The sequence below is a fragment of the Rattus norvegicus genome, chromosome Y (genome assembly GCF_021556685.1).
Source record: "Rattus norvegicus strain SHRSP/BbbUtx chromosome Y, alternate assembly SHRSP_T2T, whole genome shotgun sequence".
In the NCBI taxonomy this organism is placed as follows: domain Eukaryota; kingdom Metazoa; phylum Chordata; class Mammalia; order Rodentia; family Muridae; genus Rattus; species Rattus norvegicus.
Genome location: NC_141555.1, coordinates 10,160,028 through 10,186,643, shown reverse-complemented (window position 1 = coordinate 10,186,643; position 26,616 = coordinate 10,160,028).

The following is a 26,616-nucleotide window of genomic DNA, read 5'->3' as shown; positions in this document are numbered from 1 at the left end:
AAGCATAAGTGATAGCCATGTATGTGATACCCAAGGGGGTGTGAAAACATGCAGGTGGCTGCAGAACTTGCAAAACTTAGTTAGCACTCATTCCTCCACAAAGCTCACATAGTTTAGCACCAAATATTCAGGTCCTTTGATGGCTATCTTTCTGTAAATCCTCAATTTGGCTGTGTGTGTCTTCGTGTATATCTCTGCATGTGTGTGTCTGTGTGTATGTCTCTGTGTCTGTCTCTCTTTCTCTTTCTGTGTCTGTCTCTGTCACCCTCTATCCCCCTTCCCCTCCATTACCCCTTCTCCTTCCCTCCTCTCTCTCTCTCTCTCTCTCTCTCTCTCTCTCTCTCTCTCTCTCTCTCTCTGTGTGTGTGTGTGTGTGTGTGTGTGTGTGTGTGTGTGTTTGTGGACGTTCAGAGATTGTCCACAGGGACAAGTGGCAATATTGCTACTGGTCTTTGGCAATTTTGCTGTAATAAACTCTGAAAATGAGGATGGTCTTCGGAGCCATTCCCTGTTGCTGGCCTTTTCTGTACAAGTCTTTTGAATTCTCCTTTCTTGGTTTTACAGATTTCCTCTAGTTCGTTTTACCACATCCCACCTCCATGCTTTTCTTAGTTTGCTGTCATATAGTGGGAACCTCCGAAGTTTCAAACTCACTTTTTTTGCGGTGTTCTTCCACCTGAGAAACTACATAATCTGGAAGCCTGTACTAAAACTGGACACTGAAAAGTTACTAGTTATTAGAAATTGTGTTTAATTTTAAAAATCATTTCCTCATATCTGTGGGCTCACCCGACACGTGTAGGCATTGCTTACTGATTGATCATGGTGCAGTACACTTTCGACCTCATAAGGACCCTGAGAAGGATTACTTCCAGTTCTGTGCGACTTATTTTTTCTCCTTCGAATGAAGGTGCAGACTTGAGGCATTTCCCGTCTCAGCACTTAAATGACCTAGTTCCGGTTTCTCACAGGCTTCCAGCATCTAGGATGAGTCCTTTACATGGGACATCTGAGGCATGGCAGAGCGTTCCGTTGGGCTGAGCCAAGAGGGATCTCTTGTTTGGATTGTTTTCTCTGCCCAAAGTACATGGGATGAAATTTGCAGACACCATGAGTCTATAGTGGCTTCTGTGAACTCTGTGTTGTTATTATCTTTTCAAATCCTCTTAGTTCTTGTTCGAGTCGCTGACAGCTGCCTCGCTCTGTGAACTGACTGCCATCGTTCTATTACAGCGATTTGATCGATATGTCGCCTTCATTTTTTATCTCTCCTAGCTTCATTTTCGGAGAAAGTCTACTTCTCTTTGTGGGCATGACCTCAGTTGTTGGACGCTACCTCTGAGGATATCTCAGGCCCTTCCTTTGAGGCCCTGCATCCCTGCAGACAAGGAGCTAAAGTGTTTGAAACAAAATTCTCTAACTCCACGGTGGCCTCTTCATGCCTTTTTATGAAATCCGAGGACAAGTCTTTCTACTGGCAGCTATTCACACACGTTAAACTCTTAAGTCGAGATAAACAACTTGCGCTTTAATCCTAATATCAACAAACACATGAGTTATCAGTAGATTTATTTAAGAATCAAGTATGAGTTTGGACACTCCTTTGTCTCTCTCTGGAATACAATTTTTCCCCTTTGAAAGCTAAATTTGCTAATTTTATTGAAGTCCATTAAATATCCATATTATTCTTAATTTTTTGATGGGAAAGAGTTTAGTTATCTATAGACTGACCTTCTCCACCCCCCTCTTTCCATGACTAAAAGGAAGACTATTTTAAAAAACAGTTCTGCCTAATGAAAACCTAGTTTTTTCTTCTGTCAAATATTATTTCTTGTGTTCAGGATTTTTTTTTAATACCAATATGGCACCAACTGTTCGCTAGGTGTCTCCCCTGCCCCAAATTACTTTATTCTTTGGTAAACATGGGAAGAGCCCCCTCTATGCTCCATTATCAAATGCTTCTGATTCGATTTGTGGACAAAAGCAACCTACCGTCTGTTTTTTTCTAGTGCTGTTCCTTTTCAGGGAAAGAGAAATACCAAAGTCTGCCTGAGAATTAGGATTTTTCAAAAGTCTCATCTCATTGTTGATTCCAATTTCCAAAGTTGACATTCATTAAGGGGAACGGATATGAATTTCCCATCACGGTTTGGATGTGTATTTTTACTTCTTGTTATATTTTTTCCCTTTGTGACTTGAGATGTAATCTACCCAAAAACAAAAAGAGCTATCTAACAAAGTTCCCATCTTCCCCTCTCTGTAAGTTGAGATTTCTAAGGCTGAAGAAGAGAATAAAGCAAAATGAAGTGAGTCTGCAGATGTTGTCCACGTACTTCCTAGAACATGAAACAGAGAGAAACATGTTCCATGAACATGTGTATCAGATGGACCAATGAAACTGCAGGGGCCCTTGCTAGATTTAAAATCCCTTTAAATGGTGTGTGTGTGTGTGTGTGTGTGTGTGTGTGTGTGTGTGTGTGTGTATGTGTGTGTGTGTATGTGTGTGTGTGTGTATGTGTGTAAACCTAGATATATATCTATATCTATCTATCTATCTATCTATCTATCTATCTATCTATCTATCTATCGGTATATATGTATGTATGTCTTAGTGTTTTACTGCTATGAAATGAAATCATGACCAATGCAAGTCTTACAAGGACATTTAGTTGGGGCTGGCTTATAGGTTCATAGGTTCAGTCTATTATCATCAAGGCAGGAGCATGGCAGTATCTAGGCAGGAATGGTGCAGGAAGAGCTGAGAGTTCTGCATCTTCCTCTGAAGGCTGCTAGAAGACTGGCTTCCAGGCAGCTAGGGTTAGGGTTTTAAATCCCATGCCCACAGTGACACACCTACTCCAACAAGGCCACACCCACTTTAAGAAGACCAAACCTCCTAGTAGAGCCACTCCTATTTGGCACTATTTGTCTTTAAACTTGAAACTTATTCTTAAAACTGTTCAATGGACAACAGGTAACTTTAATGAAATAAATACAGAAGTATTAGAAAAAAAAAAACAGAAGATGTGTGCCTTAGTTACTGTTCTATTGTTGTGAAGAGACACCGTGACCAAACCAATTTATGAAAGGAAACATTTAATTGTAGTCTTACAGTTTCAGAGGGTGAGTCCATGAACGATCGTGGTAGACCCAATGGCAGCAGGCTGGCAGGCAGGCAGTCATGGCTGGAGTAGTTCCTGAGAGCTCACATCCTGCTCTACAGATGAGAGAGAGAGAGAGAGAGAGAGAGAGACAGAGACAGAGACAGAGACAGAGACAGAGACAGAGCAGAGACAGAGAGAGACAGAGATACAGAGAGAGACAGAGACAGAGAGACAGAGAGGGAGAGGGAGAGGGAGGGGGGGAGGGAGAGAGAGAGAAGCCTCTTGGGCTTTTGAAATCTCAAGGCCCCCACCTCCCATTGACACATCTCTTTTAACAAAAACACAACTCCAATCCTTTCTAAACAATCCACCAACTGGAAACAAAAAACATTCAAATATTTGAACCTTTGAGGGTCACAGTTATTCAAAATCCTAAAGTATGATTTTTTTTTCTTTTAAAAGAAATCAAGTCATGAGTGTCCATTCTATTTGGTAGTATATTTTATTATTTCATTTCATTTCTAAGAGGTTAGGCTTATTTGCATAACAAGTTTCCAATCAAGCCATCAATCTCGCATAAGCCAAAGGCATCATACTTCCCCCATTTCTACTTGATTATCCACATTGGCGTAACTTATCTGTACGCAAACATATCCCTTCATCCTGATTCAGTTCAAATCATGGGGAGCTATTGATGTGCAATTAATTGCTATTCATAATGGGATAAAACAGAAGCCCACATGATTGAGTCTATTGTTGCTGGGAGCTGAAGATTTCTCTTCCATTTAAAAAAAATGTAAAAATATGATTTTAACGCAAGCCTAGAAACCGCAAAGCAGCTTTTAATTTATTTTTTTAATCATTATTTTCAGATCATTCTCTGTGATACATAGGATCGTAGAGGAGGAGAACTGTGTGGAGTCACTGACACACACTCAACAAAGGATTCATTTGCACAATAAGGAGATATATCCTGTCCTCTGAGAGTTGGCCCCAGGACTCCCAATGATCTAAATGTCCTCAGGTTCTTTGGCTAAAACGACACTATATTTGCATATAACCTATGCAAGCCTCTTGTATACTCTCATCATATTTATATGTGTGTGTGTGTGCATGTGTGCATAGAGACATTTAAGTTCAGAGGCTGGGGGAGTGTAGAGTATGTTCTGCTCCTTCACTACCTACTTTATTCCCTTGTGACAGGGTCCCCTGCTGAACCTGAGGTGAGGCTTACTGTCAAGAAGCCCCAGTCATCCTCCTGTTCCCATACCAACCACTGGCATTTACCCCTCTGCTGTCTCCCCAGATCCTTCTATATTTTAAATAATCTCTGAATTACTTTTGTACTTATTGAAATGAAATCCTGAGGGGCTGTTATTTAGGAGAAGACAAGAAAAATGATTTGTATGTGTTCAGTACAGATATGGTATTTTAATAACCACGTTTAATCGTTCCTTTGGAACTCTGTACCTTATATAAAGATAGAATTTACTTCTCACTTCTCTTCCTTACTCCTCCAGATCCATCCACACCTAATCTGTTCTCCCAAATTCAAGCTCTCTTTCTGCCCTCTGTAATAACCCAATCATGTAATTTATGCTGTGCATAAATTCATGGGAATTGGGCAAGCCACTGGAGCCTGGCCAGCTAATCACCACGTATATCTTTCTAGAAAACTGACTCTCCCTTTCCTATCAGCTAGGACTGAGGGATAAAGGTCCTGACGTGTATAGAAGACACTGCTTTGTTCTGGTTCTTGCTGACATCAGTATCTTATATTTCCACTAATTCTTCCTTGAGGGTTCCTAAGACTCAACTCCTTCCCTTTTTGCCTCTCTCTGTGAGTCTGTGTATATGCGTGTGTGTCTATATTATAGATGTCCCATTTTACATTCAAACCAACAAATGGTGGGGGGCATGTATACTATTGACTGCTGACTGTATAGCATACCATACAAAATGCTGCAATGCAGACATGGTGTAGCTCTGTACCAGAAAGAAATAGGAGATGTTGAGAAATCTACCCAGCTGTTTCTAGCGTGAGGTGAAATTTAGACCTCTGACACAACTTTCTGGCCCTACTCTATGGGTTTAAGATACACATTGTCCGAGTACAATGTTCAAAGGTTGGACTGCAAAAAGCAATTGGACCCTGTGGGCTGTAATCAATGAGTTCATCTGTTGATGGGTGTGTATGAAGGTGGCGGGAAACTAGGAGATAGGAAATTAAGGGATTTGGTCATTTGGGACATGTCTTGGAAGGTGTTTTTTTGTCCTTGGTCTCTTCCTGTGTTGATGCTTCTTGGATGCCAGAGAGGTGAGCAGTTGAGCTCTATCGTGCCCCTTTCATGGTCATGTGACCATGGACCGAAACCTATGAAACCATGAAGCAAAATAAGTTTGTTTACTATATGAGTTGCTAGGCAACTTCTAAGAGTGATGAATGTGATTAACATGAAAGTGACAAAAAGTGATGGTGACCGTACCAGGTCAGGTCCTGATTTGACATAGGAGGACCCATGACATAATCCTTTAAACTCTTTGTCTGGAGGCTGCACGCTAAGAGAAGACCCAATGTTTCCCAAGTGCTTTTATCCAGACGATTCTGCCAATGTATCTATTGTCTTGGCAAATCAAGAACCTTGCTGCTTCCTGCTCTGGTCCTTCAACTGATTTCACTTCTGTGTTTTTAATAGACTTCGATATTGTATGAACTAGTGGGAAATGAGGATTGAAAAAGGGAAGGAAGCTATAAATTTTGCTTTAAAATCATTAAATTACACACTTATAATAAATGGATTTTTAAGTATGTTAATTATACTTCAATAAAGCTGCAGAAAAGCCTTGGCCAACTGTGATGCTTGTCGTGTGATTTGCTATTTGTCTTAGCTCCTGTGATTTTGCTCTTAATAATAGTGTGTTTTATTAAGATGGCTCAGACACCAGTGTAACCATGCAGGGAGAACACTCCGTTCTGTCAGAGAAAAAACATCAAGTCAAATTCATTGGCTTTCTTGATGAGGGTTTTTCTGGTCACAGCTGAGTTGGCTGGAAGTTGGCTGATTCAAAGATGGAGAGATCACAATGTTTACTGGGATAACTGAAGGTTGTGCTCACGAAAGAGGCTGAGTTTCATGGAGTGCAATTGCAGAAGCTCCAGCAGCTGATGGAGCTGGGGTCTAGGACCCTTGCAAGACTGCCATTATGTTGTTGGTGATGTCACGGCTGAGTGTGAGATAAGGCTAGATGAAGTGGAAAAATTTTTTTCTTTGGAAACTCACTTGTGCCACAGGATGTTTTTCTGGAAGCTATGTTAGGAGAGGATGTTTTCCTGAAGCTGACACATGAGAAGGCATATGATATTTTGCTGGAGCACACTCTTGAAGGGGTACAGGATGTTTACTGAGAACATAAATGTAATCCAAAAGAGAGGGAGAGGACATTTTTACTTTGCTACACCTTGCAAGGCTTCGATGGTCTTTGCTGGTCTTCGTTCCATAATGAGAAATGCTCAAAAGAACCTGTGCTATTCAGGCTGCTTTTGGCTGATTCTCCTGCTTCTTGTTGGTTTGTTAGAGCCTTGTGGTCTCTGCAAGATCAAGGAACTGCTACTAATTCCTGTTTTGCATTTTCTATTGGACCGTACTGCACAATGAAGATTGGAGTTGCCCCAAAGAATTACTTCTAAATAGGTCCATAACTCTCTCCCTTTTCCTATTATCTTTCTCTCTAGGCTACCTCTGGTTGGTGGTCTAGAAGGGTGGTCGAAGTGTTTAAGAACCCTAAATAAAGCAGATTTTGAAAAAATCCATGCCTACAGATAGATTCATTGGTTTTGGGAAAGGCTATGTCTCCTGCTGAGAGGAGATGATATGTAGGTTGTGACTTTTTTGTTCTGTGGTCTACTGTGACCCATTAAATAGTCAGTGACTATCAGTCTCCCAGTAAGTGTAGCACACACTAAAATGCTTTCGCTTGGCATTGGGAGATGTAGAATGTATTCATTTCTTGTCACATATCCTCTAGTATCCATGTTGGTGAGTATAGTTACCCTTCAGTTCTGCCATACGGGGAAGTGGGTCTATACACTGAGAGAAGAAAGTGGCTGTTGTGAGTATGTAACATGCAGTAAGAGAAACATTATGGTGCTGGGTCTCTTTCTCTCTCTCTCTCTCTCTCTCTCTCTCTCTCTCTCTCTTTTCCCCCAACTTGACAATCTGGAGTCAACTAAGAAGAGAGAAAAATTCAAGAACTGCCTCCATTAGATTAGTCTTTGGGTACGTCTATGGAACATTTTCTTGATTAATGATTGTTGTGGGAGGGGCCACATTTGTGGACTAGTTCTTCAGTAGTCATGTATAAAAAGAATTGCCTTTTATGCTGCAGGAAATAGTAAGGGAGCAAGCCATGGGAAGTGTGGTGGTTTGAATAAGAAATGCTCCCACAGTCATATATTTGAATATTTATTTTACAATATTTATTTAAGCTGGCTTTGGTGAGTGTATTAACCAGAGCAACAGAAAACCAAAATTAAGCAAAAATCACAGTGCCAGATGTGGGATGTCTTCCTGAAAGTTGCTGACCAGCAAGACCCCAAAAGCCCTCACAACTTTACAGGTTGTTGACATTGTCCTTTGTAGCCCTCCAGAACTTGATGGTAAGACCCTATAGATGAGGACACTGAATACTTTTGGTCACAGGTCACAGAAGAGTCAATCTGAAGTTGAGGTGGAATCATCCTCTATAATGGCTAGCCTTCCTGGTTCAAGAAAGTGCTATGTAGGATTCCAGGGGAGAAAATCATCTACAACCTTACTCGGGGGTGACCCATTCAAGCTAAAATGTCAGGCAAGATGTGCCCCTAATGTGTTACTGGCATCGCATTCAGGGGAGTAACCAGTGGCTTTCCAATTGGATACAAGTCATATTCCACACGAGTGAATACACACCAGGTTCTGTAAACTGGTCAAGAACATATGGTTAGGGTGATATAGGCCCTATAAAAGAACCTAATGCTAAATACATTGTCAAACTTCCTTCCAAACATCCATATTTGTATCTATAGATCAGGGTTGCACTCAGCTCTCATCAGAGAAGAAGCCTCTGAGTACCATGGGCAGAGACGTACAGCTGATCAAAGTGCTGGGAATCAATGGTGTTGAACTGCTCAGGTGGAAATAGGACAGCTAAGTCTTCTCCTTCACAGCTCAGAGAACATCATGAAAGAGTGGGTAGAAGGATTATAAGAACCAGAAGATAGGGAAGTGGACAGCAAAAGGATATCTATTAGATTGGACCTAGTCCTTGAACTCATAAACTGATGGCGGCTAAGGTCATGGGCACAAGACTGGGCCCCTCAACACTTCATTATAGGTGGGAGAGGCAATAAAGACCCTCCCCTTCCTTGGCAATCAACATTTGTTGGAGGAGGGGTTCTATCCTGCAGACTTAGATTTTTAAAGACCTACTTTATTAAGAGTTCTTAAACCCTTTAACCTTCCTCTAGCCCACCACCCAGTAGAGGTAGTAGAAAGGGAAGGATAATAGGGCAAACAAAGGACGATGTAGACCTGCTTAGAAATAGTTCTCTGGGGAGATTTCACTCTTCATCATCAGGGTATCAGTTCAGTTGATATGAATCAGCAGAGGTATGTCGATCTACTTGCACACGGATCACCAAGGACAGTTCAACCCAGAAGAAATTGCTGAGCTCTTCCAATTGGCCTGGCTTTGAGAAGGCAGCAAGAAGCCACCACAATGTCACCACAAGAAGTTCTCTGGTGCTTTTCTCTCTACAAAGTCATGACAAACAATGGTCAGTGAAGAAGGAAAAGTGAAATAATGCCAAAGCATGGACAATGAGGACCAGTGTCATCAAAGTCATTGAGCATCAGTGAACAGTGGCAAGGCAATCCAATGCCATGGTGATGCCCACTGTTGTCCATGGTTATACTCGTACCCTTTATAAACATCACATGCTCTTTTCCCAGGCAACTACCAGAAACACCATGTGTTTGTTCTCAGCAAAACATCCTCTCCTGAGACAGTTTCCAGAACAACATCCATGACACAGTTGAGTCTCCAAAGAAACCAGAAATTTCTGCTTCACTACCTTCTTCATTCCTGTACCCATAGATAAGTTGTTCTGTCGAATTCCTCTGTACTCATGTAATTAATTAAACTAAGGTATTACACGCAGAAAGGAGACATGAAATAGGATGGGGGACTTATTCAGAATATTGGTGCAAATTGGAAAGGGAATGGCGTGAGAGAAGGGGTTGATCGAGGGGATGATGGAGGAGGATGAGGGAGGAAGCAAGAGAGAACTGAAGGAGGGGATGGGAGAATGAGGGAGGGGAATTGGGAAGGGAAATACAGAAAGAAAATGACTAATACTCATTATATAAGTATATGAAATTGTTAAACAAAAACATCAAAATCGTCTTTTTTTTTAAGTTTAATGTTTCTCTTTATAGAGGGTCAATCATTACAACTTAGAGCTTATTTGTTGGATCAATTTTGTCTTGCAGGCTTTTTATTTCCTTTGAGCAATTTGTCAGATGTGAAGTTTTAGTTCGAGTCAGTGCCGTCCAGGATTCTGTGCAAGTGAAAAATCAAGTAAATAAACACTTTTTATTTATTGTCAAAATCCCAGTGAGTTCTCTCCAGTAATTTTCCTTTTATCACACTCCACCCACAGCTGTTCTCAAAATGCTAGCTAAGATTAAGTACCTGCCACTGAATGGGACACAAGTTCAAACCAGTGGAAGTGGGAAAAAGCAACTAAAACAAACAAAGTAACAAACAGTAAAACTTCTTCCCTCTGCATCTGGGATTCCATTTTATGGTTTTAGGGACTACTACACTGAACAAAATGAGAGTAGAGTCTGAGGTTGTGTTTAACTTAGTGAAGAAAGGTAGGCATAGCTGCAAATGAGGGGGAGGAAGGGGTAGGTGGTCAGTGCGGTTTCTCTCATGAAGATGTATGTAAACACCAAAGCTGAGAATGAAGAGATCACCAAAGGGAAAATGGCTATGCCAAAATTTATGTATACAAGAGCATTTGTATCACACTGACTGAGCTTTCACACAAATAAATCACACCACAAGACTTGTATGCATGTTTACACACATCAAGTGGTGCTGTGTTTGGGGGGTTGTATAAACAATGATTGTGTGTGACTGGAGAGGTGACTTGGTAGTTGAGATCTGATACTGCTCAGACCCTGGCACAAAAATGGTGGCTCACAAGCATTGATTACTCTTGTTCAGTTCTGTGCCCTGCTCCTGTCTCTTGTCTTGATGAGTAAACATGTGGTCTTGAGGGAAAACAATTTGAGTCCTGTGGCCTCTCATTTCTTATTGACAGCTTTTCTTCCCTAAGTTTCTTGTGCCTTCTGTATATGTATCTTTTATACAGATACAAAAAAGGAAGGGAAACACCCATATATGGAATTTAAAACAAGGAAACAAAGAAACAAAGAAAGAGAGAAAGCTTAATACCCTCCAGTTCTGCAATGTGACCATCACACTCCAGTTGCTATGGTTTCCCCATCATCATGGATGGTACCAGCTCAAACAATAGGTCAAAATATACATTTCCTGTCTCTTTTTTTTATTGGAATTTTATGTATTTAACTTCAAATGTTATCCCCTTTCCTAGACACCAACTCTCCCATTCTCTCTTCCCCTGCTTCAGTGATGATGCTTTTCTTCCCACCCACTCCCATCTCAACACCCTGGCAATCCCCCACATTGAGGAAATGAGCCTTCACAGGACTAAGGGCTTCTCCTCCTATTGATGACAGACAATGCCATCCTCTGCTATATATTTGGCTGGAGCTATTGGACCTTCCATGTGTACTACTTGGTTGGTGGTTTAGACTCTTGGAGCTCTGGGGGGGGGGCTGGTTGGTTGATATTGTTGCTCTTCCTATGGGATTGCAACCCCCTTCATCTCCTCCAGTCCATTCTTTAGCTCCTCCTCCTTTGGGGTCCAGGTGCTCAGTCGAATATATAGCTGTAAGCATACTCATCTGTATCATTAAGACTCTGGTGGATCCTCTCAGGAGACATCCATATCAGACTCCTGTCAACAAGCACTCCTGTCTTCATTAAGTTTTTGCTTTTTAATTTGTCATAGTAACAACAAGAAGAATCAATATGCTCCCTTTTCATATCAGGGCCATGTGAATTAGATTCAGTGCTTCACTGAGCCCAGTAGGGTTCTCTTGGCTTAATCCACAGAGCCTGGAGAGGGCATGGAACCTCAAATGGACCTGATATGGCCATGGTCAGCATAGACTCTTGATGATCTATTCTCTTTGTGAGAAACAAAATTTCATGTCAATGATAAATACAATCAAGGAGAATATCACACGTAGCTATGGTAGAGTCTATTTTTGTATACTTATTCTCAGCAGCTCTCATTGGGAATCAGGGACACTGCGAGGCGTCAAGAACATCTCAGTTCTATGGACTACCTTTTGCATTCCTTGACATCATAGACCTTGGGCCTGGAATGAAATTAATAGCTCAAATATCTAGCTCTTTCTTTCAGGTGTAGCTGTGTCTTGGGTCTATGACTTCTAGCACAAATCAAAACCTACAGGTTTGGGAGAAAAATGATCTCATGTTAATGGGAAATGTATATGACAGGCATGACTTCGATATACTTTTTCAAGTGAAATTTATGGAAGGAAAGGTGTGATCAGAAACCCAAAAGACAACCTAAATCCTAAATTCTAATTCTTTGAGTATTTTTCCTAATGCAGTTGTGTGTGTGGTGTGTGTGTGTGTGTGTGTGTGTGTGTGTGTGTGTGTTTCTACACATATTTCTGTGTATGTGCATGTGGAGAACAGAGGTTGACCCTGCACAGTTCTTCATTCATCTTCCTCTTCTTTAGTTTCTGAGACAAAGTCTCTTACTTAACCCAAAACTCACTGTTCCTGGCTATCATAGGCATCCCACACATGTTATCCCCTTTCCTGGTTCTTCCCGTTCCCATTTCCCTCTCCCCTTGCTTCTATGAGGATGATTTTCCTCCACCCACTCCCCCCTTAACACCCTGGCATTCCCCCACACTGGGGAACTGAGACTTCACAGGACCAAGGTATTCTCCTCCTATTGATGCCAGACAATGCCATCCTCTGCTGTATATGTGGCTGGAGCCATGGGACCCCCCATGTCCCGCGCGTGACCTCCCCAGCAAGAAAACACGCGGGGACATACGAATCCTTGCTGCATCCAAAACTTTTATTCAATCTTAGGGAGAAGCCCTGCATGCCCGCATGGCGCAACTTATATACGCCCAAGCGTGGCGCATCCACACCTGATTGCCCGCATACCCATGATCTCATTCGGCACGCCTCAGAGTGGGCAAGGACCTGGCACAAAGGCACTCTTGCACATGCGTACACAGCTAAATTCCTGAAAGGAATTCGGCTGGCACGGCAGAGGCCAGTGCCATCTTGTAATGGCGGAGGCTATCCTTGCCTTCCAGGTTGGGCGCAGTGGAAGCCAGCCCCATCTTTTGGAGGCGAATGTTATAGCGACCATCTACATCTCCCCCTTATTAATTATTTTTTATAACAATCATGATCACCCTATCGCATGCTATGAGGAAACATCAGCGATGTGGAAGGCTGATCAAAGGAATCATTGAGTCTCTCTCATCCCAGTGCAATGGATCCACAGATCCATGGGTTTCAAGCGCAGAGAACTCAGATACCAAAAGAGAGTCTCTCTCATCCCAGTGCAATGGATCCACAAAACCATGGGGTACAAGAGCAGAGAACTCAGATACCGAATAATTTATGAAGACAGATAACCAAATTCTGGGGAGGCCTCTTGTACAATGGCCACAAGTGCTTGAGTGATAACGGCCTTGTCACGTTTCTGTTGAGATCTGAGTTTGCAAACCAACCATACCATGAACACTAATCCACAGCATAGGGCTGCACCAAAAAGAGCCACTCCAGATAAGTAGTGGGCACCTCATTTGGTTCTCCTCAGCTGTTACCTCCAAGGGCCGTAGTCAAGCTGCTCCTATAATAAAATTTAGAATTCCCAATTGTTAGCAAGTACTCCAGAAAGTTTACCCACTGTGCTTGTCTAACAATAGTTTGGTTGAGGATAACTGCAGACACTGCAGACACAATGTCTGCAGCAGTAATGGCTGCTACAATAGCAGCGGAAGTGTCAAGGTCTTTTCCAGGACAGTTCAGGATCAGTCATTTTTTTCTGGAAAAAACAGCAGACAATGGAACCATTTCTGAGATCTGTACAACCAGGGTAGAGTTCCTCAGTCCACAGCAGCTTTACGCATGTGGCATTCCTGTGAAGCTACAGACTGTAAAATGACCAGTTAAGGCAGCAAGAGTCACCAGGGAAATAGGGGGGCAGCAACGGCTGGAGTCTAGTCTCCTCCAGAGAGCAGCAGTCCACAGAGGGTCTGAGCGTAGGCCATAGTGGGACGGGACACACGCAGCGGTAACACTGACTGCAGCAACGGCAAAATCTCTGTGATGACAAAAGATGAGGGGGAATCTTCCATCTTCCTCTCAGGGCAGAGGAATGGCTCCAGGGACACGAACGACAAAAGCTGAATCTTCATGCAACCAGGATCAGCAAGTCTCCCAACCACCTCTGGCAGATGGCATACTATTGTAGCATCCTGTAGAAAAAACACAAACATGCCCTCTGCCCCATATAAAATATCTGGACAGGATCATTTCAATATGTGGATCTTTCTATTTCACCTAGGCAGAAGTATGCCTAATTGTAGGGTGCCATAAACGTTGGCATCCAAATTTTAAAATTGAATTAAAGGAGCATAATTTAGTGTACAGGAATAAACCCCCTTTTTATTTATTAAGATATAGTAAAGATATTATTTATTAAGGTAAGTCCTAGAGGATTAAATTGAGGACACTGGGCACTTGTATTTATAAATTGACTTGTATACCAAATTATTGTCTCCAGCATTATTGTTTTGGATATATAAAGAATGAGCTTTTTTGACTAATTATTCCTATGTAAGGCCTATAATCTGTCTTGTATCATTGTCCTCCCTTGTTAAGAAGCCCACCCAATCCAGTTTGAGTTCTTAAATGGTCTATTAAGGAACAGAACTTAGTGCTCTTAACCACTAAGCCATCTCTCCAGCCCCTCACCAGCTTTATTTACCTAAACATAAGCATTAATTAGAAATGCCAAATCCTTTAAATATTGTCCAGATTCAGTCATACTAGAAATCCCTGAGCTGGCAGGTTGAGGCTGGGAATTTAATGTAAGCAAAATGGAGTTTTCTATTTTCATATCACCTCTAATACCATTTTCAAAGTTAGGTATGAGCCAAAGGTTTAATTAGTTGTCTGACACAGAGCACTGAAAAAATAGTGAGTTGTCAGACATTCACACTGTAATCACTGATTGATTTTAAGTAGAAAACCTGTCTCTAATAAAGCATTAAGTAAATGAAATCAATTGTAAACCACAAGCCACACATTGGCTATAAGTATGTGAATTGAAAGCTTGATTTAAAAACAGTGGCTAAACTACGGAATTTAATAATCTGTTTTGAAGCAATAGAAACTCAAGAGAATAAACAAGTGATCCAATCATACATGTAGCCTTTTCAGTAGGTAAACCACCTATAAATACAGTAAGCATATTTTCTATGGGTTGTATGCACAAATATACAGGAAGTACAAAAGCATGTAAAAAGTAAAATTATCAATATTGCTTGAAAAATGTGTATATGTAATAGGCCAAGTATCATTATTTTGTAATAACCAATTAACTGTTGTTTGGAATAAGATATGTTTTGCCAGGTTTCTTTTTAAAATACTTCCATGACTCTAGTCTACAATTTTGTATTAACACAATTGAAGCTTTACCTCTAATGTGGATAACAAAGGCTTAAGTCCTCTGGTAAGGTGAGGTACTTAGCCAATTAACATTAGCTTCAAACATTCTTTACTGGAGTAGTGCAACAGCTACTCCCCAAATAATAAAGCTCATTTTAAGAGCAAAAGTTTGTAGTAAAAATTTCCATGCACAATGATAGATTTAAAGTTCTAACTTCTTATATTGAAGAAGCAACAAAATTACATAATATAAGGCTATTAGCCATTATTAATGATATCAGTTTATGGGCTCTCTAAAATTATAAGCAAGCTCACGGAATGAAAACTCAAAATCAATCTTCTAAATCTATCTTGAAATGGCAGCTGGAGTAAACAGACTGGCTGTAATATTCTCACAAGATCTAAAACCTCATCAATCTTTCATAAACCTTGTAACAATCTCTACCTGTTTGATTTTTTCTTAATTAAAAATAAGTTTGAGTTAGTCAATGTAACATTGGCAATCCTTAATCACAATATTTAAGTTCTCCTTGTAACACCAGAGCACAACCACAAGGTAACCTGAGTTCTGAGTACCTGACAAGGCAGCAGGTCTTGGGTCAGTGGAATTAGCATCAAAATACAGATAGTTTCAGGGCAAACCAGAACTTTGGAAAGCAAAACTCGATCTCCAACAATCTAGTAGAAAGTTTGATTGCCAATTCCTATATATGAACTCATGATGGTGTAGTTTCCAGTACCTCAACAAAGAGACATTGTCCTCAATTCTTTTAGATGCCTGGTTTCTAGACTAAGAATTCCATAAAAATATTATCTCAATTTACATCTGTTTCCCTTGGTTGGCTCATTCCACATGTTGTCTAGAATGACTCCATCTGAATTACCACCTTTATGTCAACTTTCTGTTACCAATATTATACCTTTTTAACCATATCCAGTAACTTAAAAGCCAACAATCTATGTCCAAGGCAAGTAGAGCATATTTACACATTTAAAACCAATCAGAAACAAAATTGAAGTGGCTAAACATATCTTTAATATTTAGACCAAACACCATTTTTACCTTTTTAGCTATGATTTTAAGAGAAGCATCTGTCACCTGTTGAGTCAAATAATAAGTCAGGGATATCTCTAAGAGAAACAGCTGTCAGCTCTTGTATCAAAGAAGCTGAGAAGCTGCTGGCGGCTTTAAGATCAGCTCGTGCAGAGGCTTAGTTCCGGGGCAGCTTCTCATGCTGACCCAGACTCCTGGCTGCAGGTGCAGGGCTCTAAAGGCTTGATTGAAACTGTTTTTTTTTTTTTTTTCATTTGTTCCTTTTTTGAAGCGAGTTAAAACTAAGTCAAGGTGTGAACAACCAGAGATAAAGTTTTTACCATTTTTTTCTTTTGAACATGAAGCATAAAACATTTAAACAACAAGAAACAAAAACCACAGACATAAACTGACAGATATGTGGATATCTTGGTGCACCAAGGACAGAGAGTAGACAAAGAGGGAAAAAACCAGATGGTGTCCATGGTGACTCTCCACTCGAGTGGAGTCGATATGGACGGTGGATTGTCTCAATTCCTGGACTAGTCCATCAACATGTTGAAAACAAGTTCCTGTAAGATTCTGAGATATATTAAGGGATATCTGAGCAGCACAACTGATATTCACAAATGGTATGGAAGTGTAACACAGTCCTGAGTATTTTCACTTACAACCCAATTACATTTACTCCATCAAGCAATGCATGGGCATTGAGATGTCCTTTTGTTTGATTCTCCTGAATAAATTTACAGGCTGTCTGCCTCTATCAAGTCTAATCAGTATGACTCTGCAAAGCTTCCAGAGCCTAATCAGACCTTTACAAGCACAAAGACAAAGTTTTTCTCCCAAAATACTGAGTTCCTTTTATCTCCTCCCTTTTTCTCTCATGGGGCATTTTCTCCTCACTCTCTCGCTTCCTCGGATCCAAAGTCCTTGGAAGGGACTTTTTTCTTAGATGCACCTTTTCTCTTTGAGCACTTTAATCTTTCATTCCGCCCTGTTTTTGACACACCACCTTGCCCACCCTCCTCCTGCACTATTTGCTTTGCTGTTACAGCTGGGCAGCTCCGATGTGACCTCTAACTCTGTCTGACAGTAGCTAGAAACTCGAAGGCCAATAGAGAAAGCCCGAGGGCTATCAAAACGATAATAAAAACTTCTGCCACATCTATTAATGGAGTGAGGTGGAAAAGATCTAGGCTAAAAATTGTCTCTCAGAGACTCACCCACGTCCCTCAGCTTCTGGACCCTTTCCGCAAATGGAGGCTCCCCTCGGCGCCGGCGATGGTGAAGCGTTTTTCCAGGGTATGAGGCACCAAATGTCACGTGCACGATCTCGCCAGAAAGAAAACACGCGGGGACATACGAATCCTTGCTGCAGCCAAAACTTTTACTGAATCTTAAGGAGACCTTTGCGTGCCCGCATGGTGCAGCTTATATACACCCTAGCGTGGCACATCCACACCTGATTGGTCGCTTACCCATGATCTCATTAGGCACGCCCCAGAGTGGTCAAAGACCAGGCACGAAGGCACTCTTGCACATGCGCATACAGTTAACTTCCTGAAAGGAATTCGGCTGGCGTGGCAGAGGCCAGCGACATCTTGTAATGGTGGAAGCTATCCTGGACATCCACGTGGGGCACAGTGGAAGCCAGCGCCATCTTGTGGTGGCGAATGTTATAGCGGCCCTCTACACCTCCATGTGTCCTGTCATTATCCCTCCAATCATGGGTTATGGGCTGTCATGCAGGTAATGGTAAGTACACAGCAGGCACTTCTTTCCTCAAAACTATCTCCCCAGGTTGCATTTTATCCTATGTACTGGCATGCTGGAGATCCTGTATCTTGTTTATTTGGCCCATAGCTAGATGCTCTTTTTGGTCTATAAGTCAGTGACCTACCTTCCTAATGCGGCCACCCATTAAGACAGTTCCTATGTTGTTACGACACTTGTTGACAAAATTATACTTGTTGCTACTTCATAGTTGTAATTTTGCTACTGTTATGAATCGTAGTAGGTAATCATTTTGGAGACTGAAGTTTGTCAAAGGGATCATGACCCACACAAGTTGTGAACCGCAACTATAAACGGTTGGTGGCAAGATATATTTGAAGGACAAACTGGGGAAGACAACCACCAGCCCTGGGTCCTAAGGCCATCATTTTATCGACCTAGATCACCTCTTTACCTCCTTAAATATGGAGTCAGGGGAGGAGCATTTATCACTTTGAATAAAACAAACATTAACAGAGACACATGATGGATCATTGTTGCTACCATGTTGTAATTTCCTTCCCCAAAACCCCACATTTTTAACATCATTGAAAGCCAAGAAAATAGGCATAAAGATCTGACTGTGTGAGGTACTACCCACAATTCATTTCGTTCACCTCGGCCTCAACTTTAGAAAACTGCAAGCATTAGCCACTTCTTGCTTATGTTTTGTTGAAGAAAAAAAATTAAGCTAAATAGAACAATAGGGATGGAATGTACAGGAAGGGTTGAGTGTTTAGAGCTCTTATGGAAACCTCGCACAAAGTGAGGTATGTCAACATACCTCAGCTGACTCAGAAGCTAACAGGTGAGGAACATAGGAAGTCATGGCATGAACAATAGGGATGAAGGTGTCTTTCCAAGGCAGGGAGACAGAGCAGAGCATCCTTCCTTGGGCTAGTTAAAGTGAGGAAGCACTAAAAGTTCTCCACCTAAATCATCACACACTGAGCCTGCTCAAGAAGTTCTGGAACCGTAGACTCTCCAGTGTCTGAGGTTGAAATTCAGCTGCCATCCCCCCAACTCCCATAGGAACAAGCACTTGTTCTAAGGAGAGGTGCTTGAAGACTTCATTCTTTGAAGCCATCTTCTGTGAAGGGCAGGTCTCCAATTCCTTAGCAAGAAAGGCATCATGTCTTCAACATTGTCGTCTTTCAAAATCTGCCATCTCTGTGAAGTACCATCTCGAAGGCCTTGGCCAGGGCATCTGGCTTCCTGAACTGATGTCTCCAACAGGTTTCCTAAAGTCTCAGCTTAGCAGTGTTCGACAGATTACCTGTGCCTTATCTAGATTGGGAACAGGGAATGCATTCTGGCTTATCTGAGTCCCTGGGGGTAGTAGGTGCTTATAGAGAACAGGTGAGGAATTATAGACATGAAAGTGCTAATCCATTCTTCAGGTGAAAACTTCTTTAATTTTTTATACATTTTTTAATCATTAAATAAAGTAAGTCAGTATCCCAGACCGGGTGAGTGTCTGGCTTATGTACCTGCCTCTCTTTTCATCCTAAATTCTTGCTGCTCAGGCTGTGATATCCATTGGAAGTAGAGTCATTGCAGAAGTAAGTGGTTATAATGAAGGCCACATTGGAGTGTGCTGGGTACCTAATTCAATATGATCATTGACCCTATCAGAATATAAGCATTAGTGGGCTGAATGGCAGGCAGGATGGATGGGACCCAATGTAGGCTGTGGTAGACTGGGTGCTGGTTTTATTTCCAAACCAGGAGTTTGGGCTTTAGCCTGAGGTTCTAGTAAGCACTGGAGAATTTTTATCAATGATTTCCCTTCAGTGATCCCTCAGGATGATCCCCTGTGGATGTACAGAGGAGGACCTAGAGGAGGCTGCAAGGGCTGTCAGCTCAGGTAACACCGAAAGCTGTTGGCTTCACCGGAGGCACATGCTGCAGAGTGCAGGCCAGCAGAGACAGTGACTGAGGCAGTTAGTGCAATGTCCCTCTTTACATCAGAGCACGCCCCCCACGCTATCCTTCTGCCATGTTGCTTTTACATGTTCAACAGACCGTCAAAACCCAGTCTGAGTGAAGGGACACAATTGCACTAAGAAAAGAACACTGCATAGTACAAGACACAATGGATGGTAAGATGTTTCACAAATGATGGGAAACTGAAATAATGTCAGTTAAGATGGTTTGCATTCCTCTCAGAGGACCGTGGTTCAGTTCCCAGTAACTATATCAGATGGTCCCCAATTCTAGGGAGTCTGATGCCCTCTTCTGATCGCTGTGTGTCACTGCATATGGGTGTACATACATACATACATACATACATTCATACATAATACATATATACACACATATTACACACGTACATACTATATACATGCTACATAAATATGACATATATATTATGCCAGTTGGTTACTCATAATCCCCTATCCTTGGTCAGTGGATTACTCATGCCCTCAGGAAGCCTCAGAAGAAGTGAAACTGTCCATTTCTTCTACTCTGTCAGTTCCCTTCTGGGCCCTCTTATTGACTGAAGCCTTTATATGATCTTTGAGTTTCTGAAGCATTTCTTTAACATGAGCATCAGGTTTTTTGAATCTCTGATCTTCATAGGGTTTTGAGAATCTGAACTTGTGCCGAGTCCATCTGAGTAGGCCCGAAGGTGGAAAGTCGCTTGGGTCTCTGCTGTTCAAGAGCTTCCACCATTGGTGTAGGATGTTATAATCCGGTTGGGGGACACTGAAGGCGTTCTCAGGTGGCAGAGGCTGGGAACCGTTCAAGTTCTTTCCCCATTGGAGTCTGGTGTTATAATCCGCTTGGGGGACACTGAATGGGCTCCCAGTATGTGGAGGCTGGGAATCCTTCAACTGATTCTCCCGTTATATTCTGGTGTTATATTCATCTTGGGGGACTCTGAAGTGGTTCCAAGGCCATGGAGGCTGGGAAATCGTTGGTCCATTGTCAGAGGGTAAAGTCCGGGATAAGGCTCTTTGTCCTCTCTTAACAATACCACGTGAAGGGGCAGTGAAAATACTTGGCAGTGGTGAGTCTTGGTGAGGATCACTTGAGCTGTATCCTTTGAGTATTTCTCTCTCTCTCTCTCTCTCTCTCTCTCTCTCTCTCTCTCTCTCTCTCTCTCTCTCTCTCTCTCTCTCTCTCTCCCCCTCTTTCTCCCGGGAACTGTGGACAAGACCGGAAGGCAAAGCAGGGAAATCTCGAGTGACCATTGATCTCAGGAAACAAACAAACTTCAAGAGGGCCTGTCCTCGAGTTTGCACAAGGCAGTAGCGAGGTCTGGATGGGGCAGTCTCAAGTTCTGCACGGGGCAGTAGCGAGGTCTGAATGGGACAGTCGCGAGGTCTGCACGGGGCAGTCGTGACATCTGCACGGCCCAGCCAGAAGATGCCTCACTTGTCAGTTCTGCTTGTAGTAGCGGGGCAATCATCTAAGCTTTCTGAATGAGGAGGAAACATTTCGACTCTCTTTCTTTGAGTCCGTCTGGCTACCTGTTTTCTGCACACTGTCAGGGCTCATGAAAAGTGATTGCTGAAGGAGCAACATGAATGGAAAGGGCAAAGTGTGCTTCGGAGACTACTGTCAAGCTCCTCTTACACAAGCACTGGTGCAGTGATGTGTCTTGGAACCTCATACCCGAATGGGAAAGGCCGATCCAGACGCTTGCTCCTCAGGACTGCAGGGACTAGAAAATCACTGGTGGACTGTGTTAGGGAATAAACATGTGATAGAATTTGAATAGAGCATAGAATCCATGGGATTGATATTAAAATTAAATGTGAGTTTCAGGTGATACTGTGACCCTTCTGCCTTGATGTCTCTCTAACTATTTTTCTTATCCTAAAATTTTTAATATTAATTCCGTGATGATATTTTTGAAATATTGAGTACGATAAACAATGGAAAGTATTTTCTCTAGTCACATATACTGAAATTCTAAATTTTTCTTGACATTGTATGCAGTTGCCTGGCCAGAAGTCCTGGGATGCTTTCAATACTGGTAAGTTGATTGAACACAAACTGCGTTACAAGCTTTGCTTATAAATATTTCTTTTGGTGACCCCCAATAAGATTGTACAACTACCTCCTGCCGTTCACATACATATCTATAATCACCTTTGCTTGGAGAAAGGAGTTAAGTGTTATGCCTTCTTTGAATGAAGAGGAAGATCTAAGGCTACACTCCTCAGAGAAACAAGATATCAGGTACTTTAGGAAGAAATATGCATCTAGGCAATAATAAATATTCCAAGCTAACCTGTGCAGTAAAGTAATGTATGGAAAATATAACTCCTTTATTAGTAGTATTATTAACCATTGCATTTGTTTATATTTCAAATATTACCCGCTTTCCATTAACCCCACCTCCACATATTCCTCCTCTTTGGCTCTAAAAGGGTGACTCCGCAAGCCCCATTCATTCTTTCCTCACCCTTGTAGAATCACTCTTTTCTGGGACATCAAGCATCGAAATGACCAAGTGCTTACCCTTCCACTAATGTGAGATGAGGCAGTCCTCGGCTACATACGTAGGGTACCAGACTATGTATAATCTATGGTTGGTGGTTAGGTACATGGGAGCCCTGAGGGGTCTGGTCATTGATATTGTTGTTAATTATAGTCTCCCTCAGCTCCATCATCCCTTCCCCTACATCTTCCATTGGGATCTGTAGGCTCATTTCAATGGTTGGCTGTGAATATCTACATCTGTATCAGTCAGGTGCTGGCAGATGCTTTCAGAGGCCAGCCATACCAGACTCCTGTTTGCAAGCACATCTCAGCATCAGCAACAGTGTCCATTTTGGTGTCTGCAGATCTCTGGATGGTCTTTCTTACAGCTTCTGCTCCATATTTATCCCTGCATTTCAACTAGACAGGGAGAACTCTGATTTAATAAAAGATGGGTGAGTGGTCCCATCCTTACACTGTGGTCATGTCTATCTACTGCAGGTGGTGACTTCAGGTTCAATTTCTCTTTTGTTTTTGATGTTGGCTAATGTAATCACTATTGGGACCAGAGAACCTGTTGCATCCTTTGTATCTGGGACATTCTAAAGGATACCCCCATCCTCCAATGTTCCTTCTTTCTATACTCATTCTCCTGGTCCTCTGTGCTTCTCTCCTCTCTCTTCCTACATCTTATCCTGTTCTCCTGTTTATCCATTTAACTCCCCTCTCCCACAAAGGGTCCTTCCTCCATCAGCCTCCCATGATAATTTTCTTCCCCTTTCTAATTGGGATTGAAGCAGTCCCTCTTTGTCCTTTCTTGTTAAGCTTCAGAGTGTATATGAGATTTTTGTGGATATTCTGAACTCTTGGGCTAATTTCCACTTACAAGTGAGTGCATTCTATATGCGTTTATTTGTGTTTGTGTTACTTCTTTCAGGATGGTATTTTCTAGTTTCATCCATTTGCATATGGTCTCCTTATGGTCTCCTGTAATTCTTTAAGGGTCTTTTTTGTTTTTTTCCATTAGGGCTTCTATCTCTTTACATCTGTTGTCCTGTATTTTTTTGATGGAATTATTTATGTCCTACTTAAAATCCTTTAAAATCATCATGATAAGTGATTTGAAGTACAAACATTTCTTTTTCTTTTCTGTTGTGTTGAGGGTTTCCTAGCCTTTTGTTGGTATGAGAACTGAGTTCTGATGATGTCATGTAGCCTTGGTTTATATTGCTTAGGCTATTATACTTCCCTCTCGCCATCTCATTAACTCTGGGGTTAGCTGGTTTTTCTGTCTCTGACAATGGATTGATCCTCCTGTAAGCCTATTTGTCAGGACTACAGGTTCAGTAGCTCTCTCCTGAATGATCTTGTGTAACAAGAGCTGTGGATCAGGTTCAGCGACAAGGAATAGATAGAAACAAGCAGAATCCTGTAACAGACTGCCCCACTGTTCTCCCTGAAAAGTAGTAGTCTCTCCTGTGATCTTGAGTGTGTCAGCACTCCTGGAAGATAAGCCATTTCCTGGTGGGATCTGGGGAGAGAGAGATGGGGTACAGGTTCAAATCTGTAAACACAGCTTTGGATCCTCTTGGTTTTTAATCTTTCACTGAAACAACTCACAAATGAAATTTGACTCCGTGACGAGTAAGCCCCTAGGAATGATCATCCCTTTGTATTTTCAGAGATGTGACCACAAATGATTGGCACTTGTCATTTTTACATGGACAATATCAATTAAAATTAGGTATCTTTTCTTTCATGTTAAATGTATTCCTAGCTGAGATAATTGCTCAGTCAATAAAGCATTGCTGTTGAGTATGAAATAGGCTATCGTTGAGAAATAAAAATGTTTAGGCAATGTCATCTAGGTCATTGAATTGTAATATATTGAAGAACTCACATAAATACTTCATGATGGTTTAACCAATGCATGGAATGCATATTCATTAAAACGAAGAATAGCATAAAGTTTATTTTTACAAGTTACTGAATCATGTAATAAATGATAAGTCTCCATTAATGTACCAGGCTCCATAAAAGTGATATAGCTTAGGAATGAATGAAAAGTATTATGAGCTATCTCTTATAAAAATTGCATTACGATATAAGAAAAAAGAAAGAAATGAATGCATAAATCAGTGTGTTGAAATTGATTGTATAAAATAACTGAAGAATCAATCTTAGAAATAAGGTCATGGTGATTGTCCTAAGGAAGTGACAGCTATGTTAAATTAGATGAAAAATAATTGAACTATATTTCAGGCAATATTACTATAAATATAAGGTCAATAAAAGGAAAAGAGCTTGAATATACAAAAAGCAAATGTGAAATTAGTTTGTATAGATTAAGTGATGGAATAGAGGACCAAATAAAGCTGAAGCTTAGATATCACATATGGGCTTACAGAAACAATAAGGGAGATATAAATTTTTATTTATGGAAAACGACTAAGAAATCATTGAATAGTTTTAAATAAGTTTGTTTAACTCTCTATGTACATACTAAGGGACTCTGTTTACTAATGTATCATGAAATGATACACAGAATGATTAGAAGGAGGTTTTTGAAGTCAATCCGGAAATATTGTTAGTGATAAAGAAAAAGATTCATATCAGAAAACTATGTTGGAAATTTATGTGTTTTTTAGTAGACTGATTATGGGAGGACCGGAAGAAAGAAAGACAATGTCTTGTTTTGAGCAAATGAAAACATGTTGGAGTTATTTACTGTGATGTGGAATATTTCATGATAAGTGTATTTAGGAGAACTTTAAAGGAATATATTTTCGATCGATTTAGTTGAAGATGTTTGAGAGAACCTCTAACTCACTAGAAATTCCTATTTACTGTTCAAGGATTGGTGATTTAAGCTATTACTAGACCTTGAATTAATAGCTGTTATATAAAAAAATTTACTTTAAAGATGTATTTTTTCACATTATATCTGGTAGTTCTTATTTCATTAAGAGCAAACCTATACTTTCATTAGATGCTTGTTTAGTACATGCGGACAAATAATTTGCCCATTTACTTACTGCAAACATTTTGGATTGCAATTAGCATTTAATCCAACTTATGGGAGCTGACACAGGACTTTGATTAGAATGTAATAGCTCATGAATGTGAATTTCACAGAAAGAAGTGATTTGCTCATATTTTGTAAAGTTACAAACTCTAGAAGAGTAAAAATATTTAATAAATATCTAACTCTTCTACGTTTTCTCTTTAGTATTTTAGAGTGTTATGATATTCATGCAGAAATCCTTATCCAGATGATTTTTAACTATAATATCCTGTACTATTAAATATATGCACAGCATTTTAAAACTATAAATAATATATGATTTCAGAAAAATTTCATCAAATGAGCCAGAAATTCTTCATGACTTCAACAAAACATGGCCATTGAGAAGAGAATAAACCACAAATAAGGAATGCAGAAAGTGATTGACACATGCAAAATTCTTGGTTTTAAATTTAATAATCATCCTAACTATGGGATAGAGCTTTGAAAATAGAGTCAATGACAGGATGAAAAACACTGTAGAAGAAAATTTAAATTGAATTTTTACGAAATAAAATAAAACAGTGGATCTGAAGGTAAGCTATATTTAACCAAATGACTCTTTTCTTCTGCCACTATTTATTCAATGCTTTGTTTTTTGTTTCTATATTATGTTCCAGAAACATCTCAATGATTCTGGTCATTCTTAAATAAATGAACATGCAGTTCAGCTGATCTAATATTCCACATTATCTTAATGTTCTGTAACTTTAGATATTAAATTTATAGAGAATTATTTTGAATAGAAAAAATTCTATTGTTTCTTTATCATATGAGAGAAGCAATTATTTACAGAGAATGGATACATGATCAAATAATCTCTATAGAGTTTTAAACCATATATTTTAGATCAATCATTCATACATACTCCAAATGAAACTGTTTAAATGTTACTACACATATAGTACGTAAAGGGAGTGATATATAGAAATAAAAACATCACCCATGCAGCCACAATCATCTATTATCCCCATGATGAAAGCTAGGAAGAGAAGTTGGTACAGACACATTGCAGGATAGATCAGCATCATTCAAAATGAAGATTGAGCTGGAAAGTGATTTGAACTAGGTCCAGTTAAGAATAATGTAAATAAGTTTAATGGTAGGAGAATAAGTTTACCTGTTATAGTTGCCTTATCCCTTCTTAACTTGGGCAGTCACATTTCTGCTCTGTGGAATCAGACAGTCTCCACCTTCTCTGCCCTCACATATTTCAGTTTGTCACTTGGTCCTCAGGACATCCATATACCTGGCGATGAATTTTTCTTCTTGGAAATATGAAATATTCATATTTCCTGACTTCGAAGAGAGGGTTAAAAGCAAATGAGAAGTGA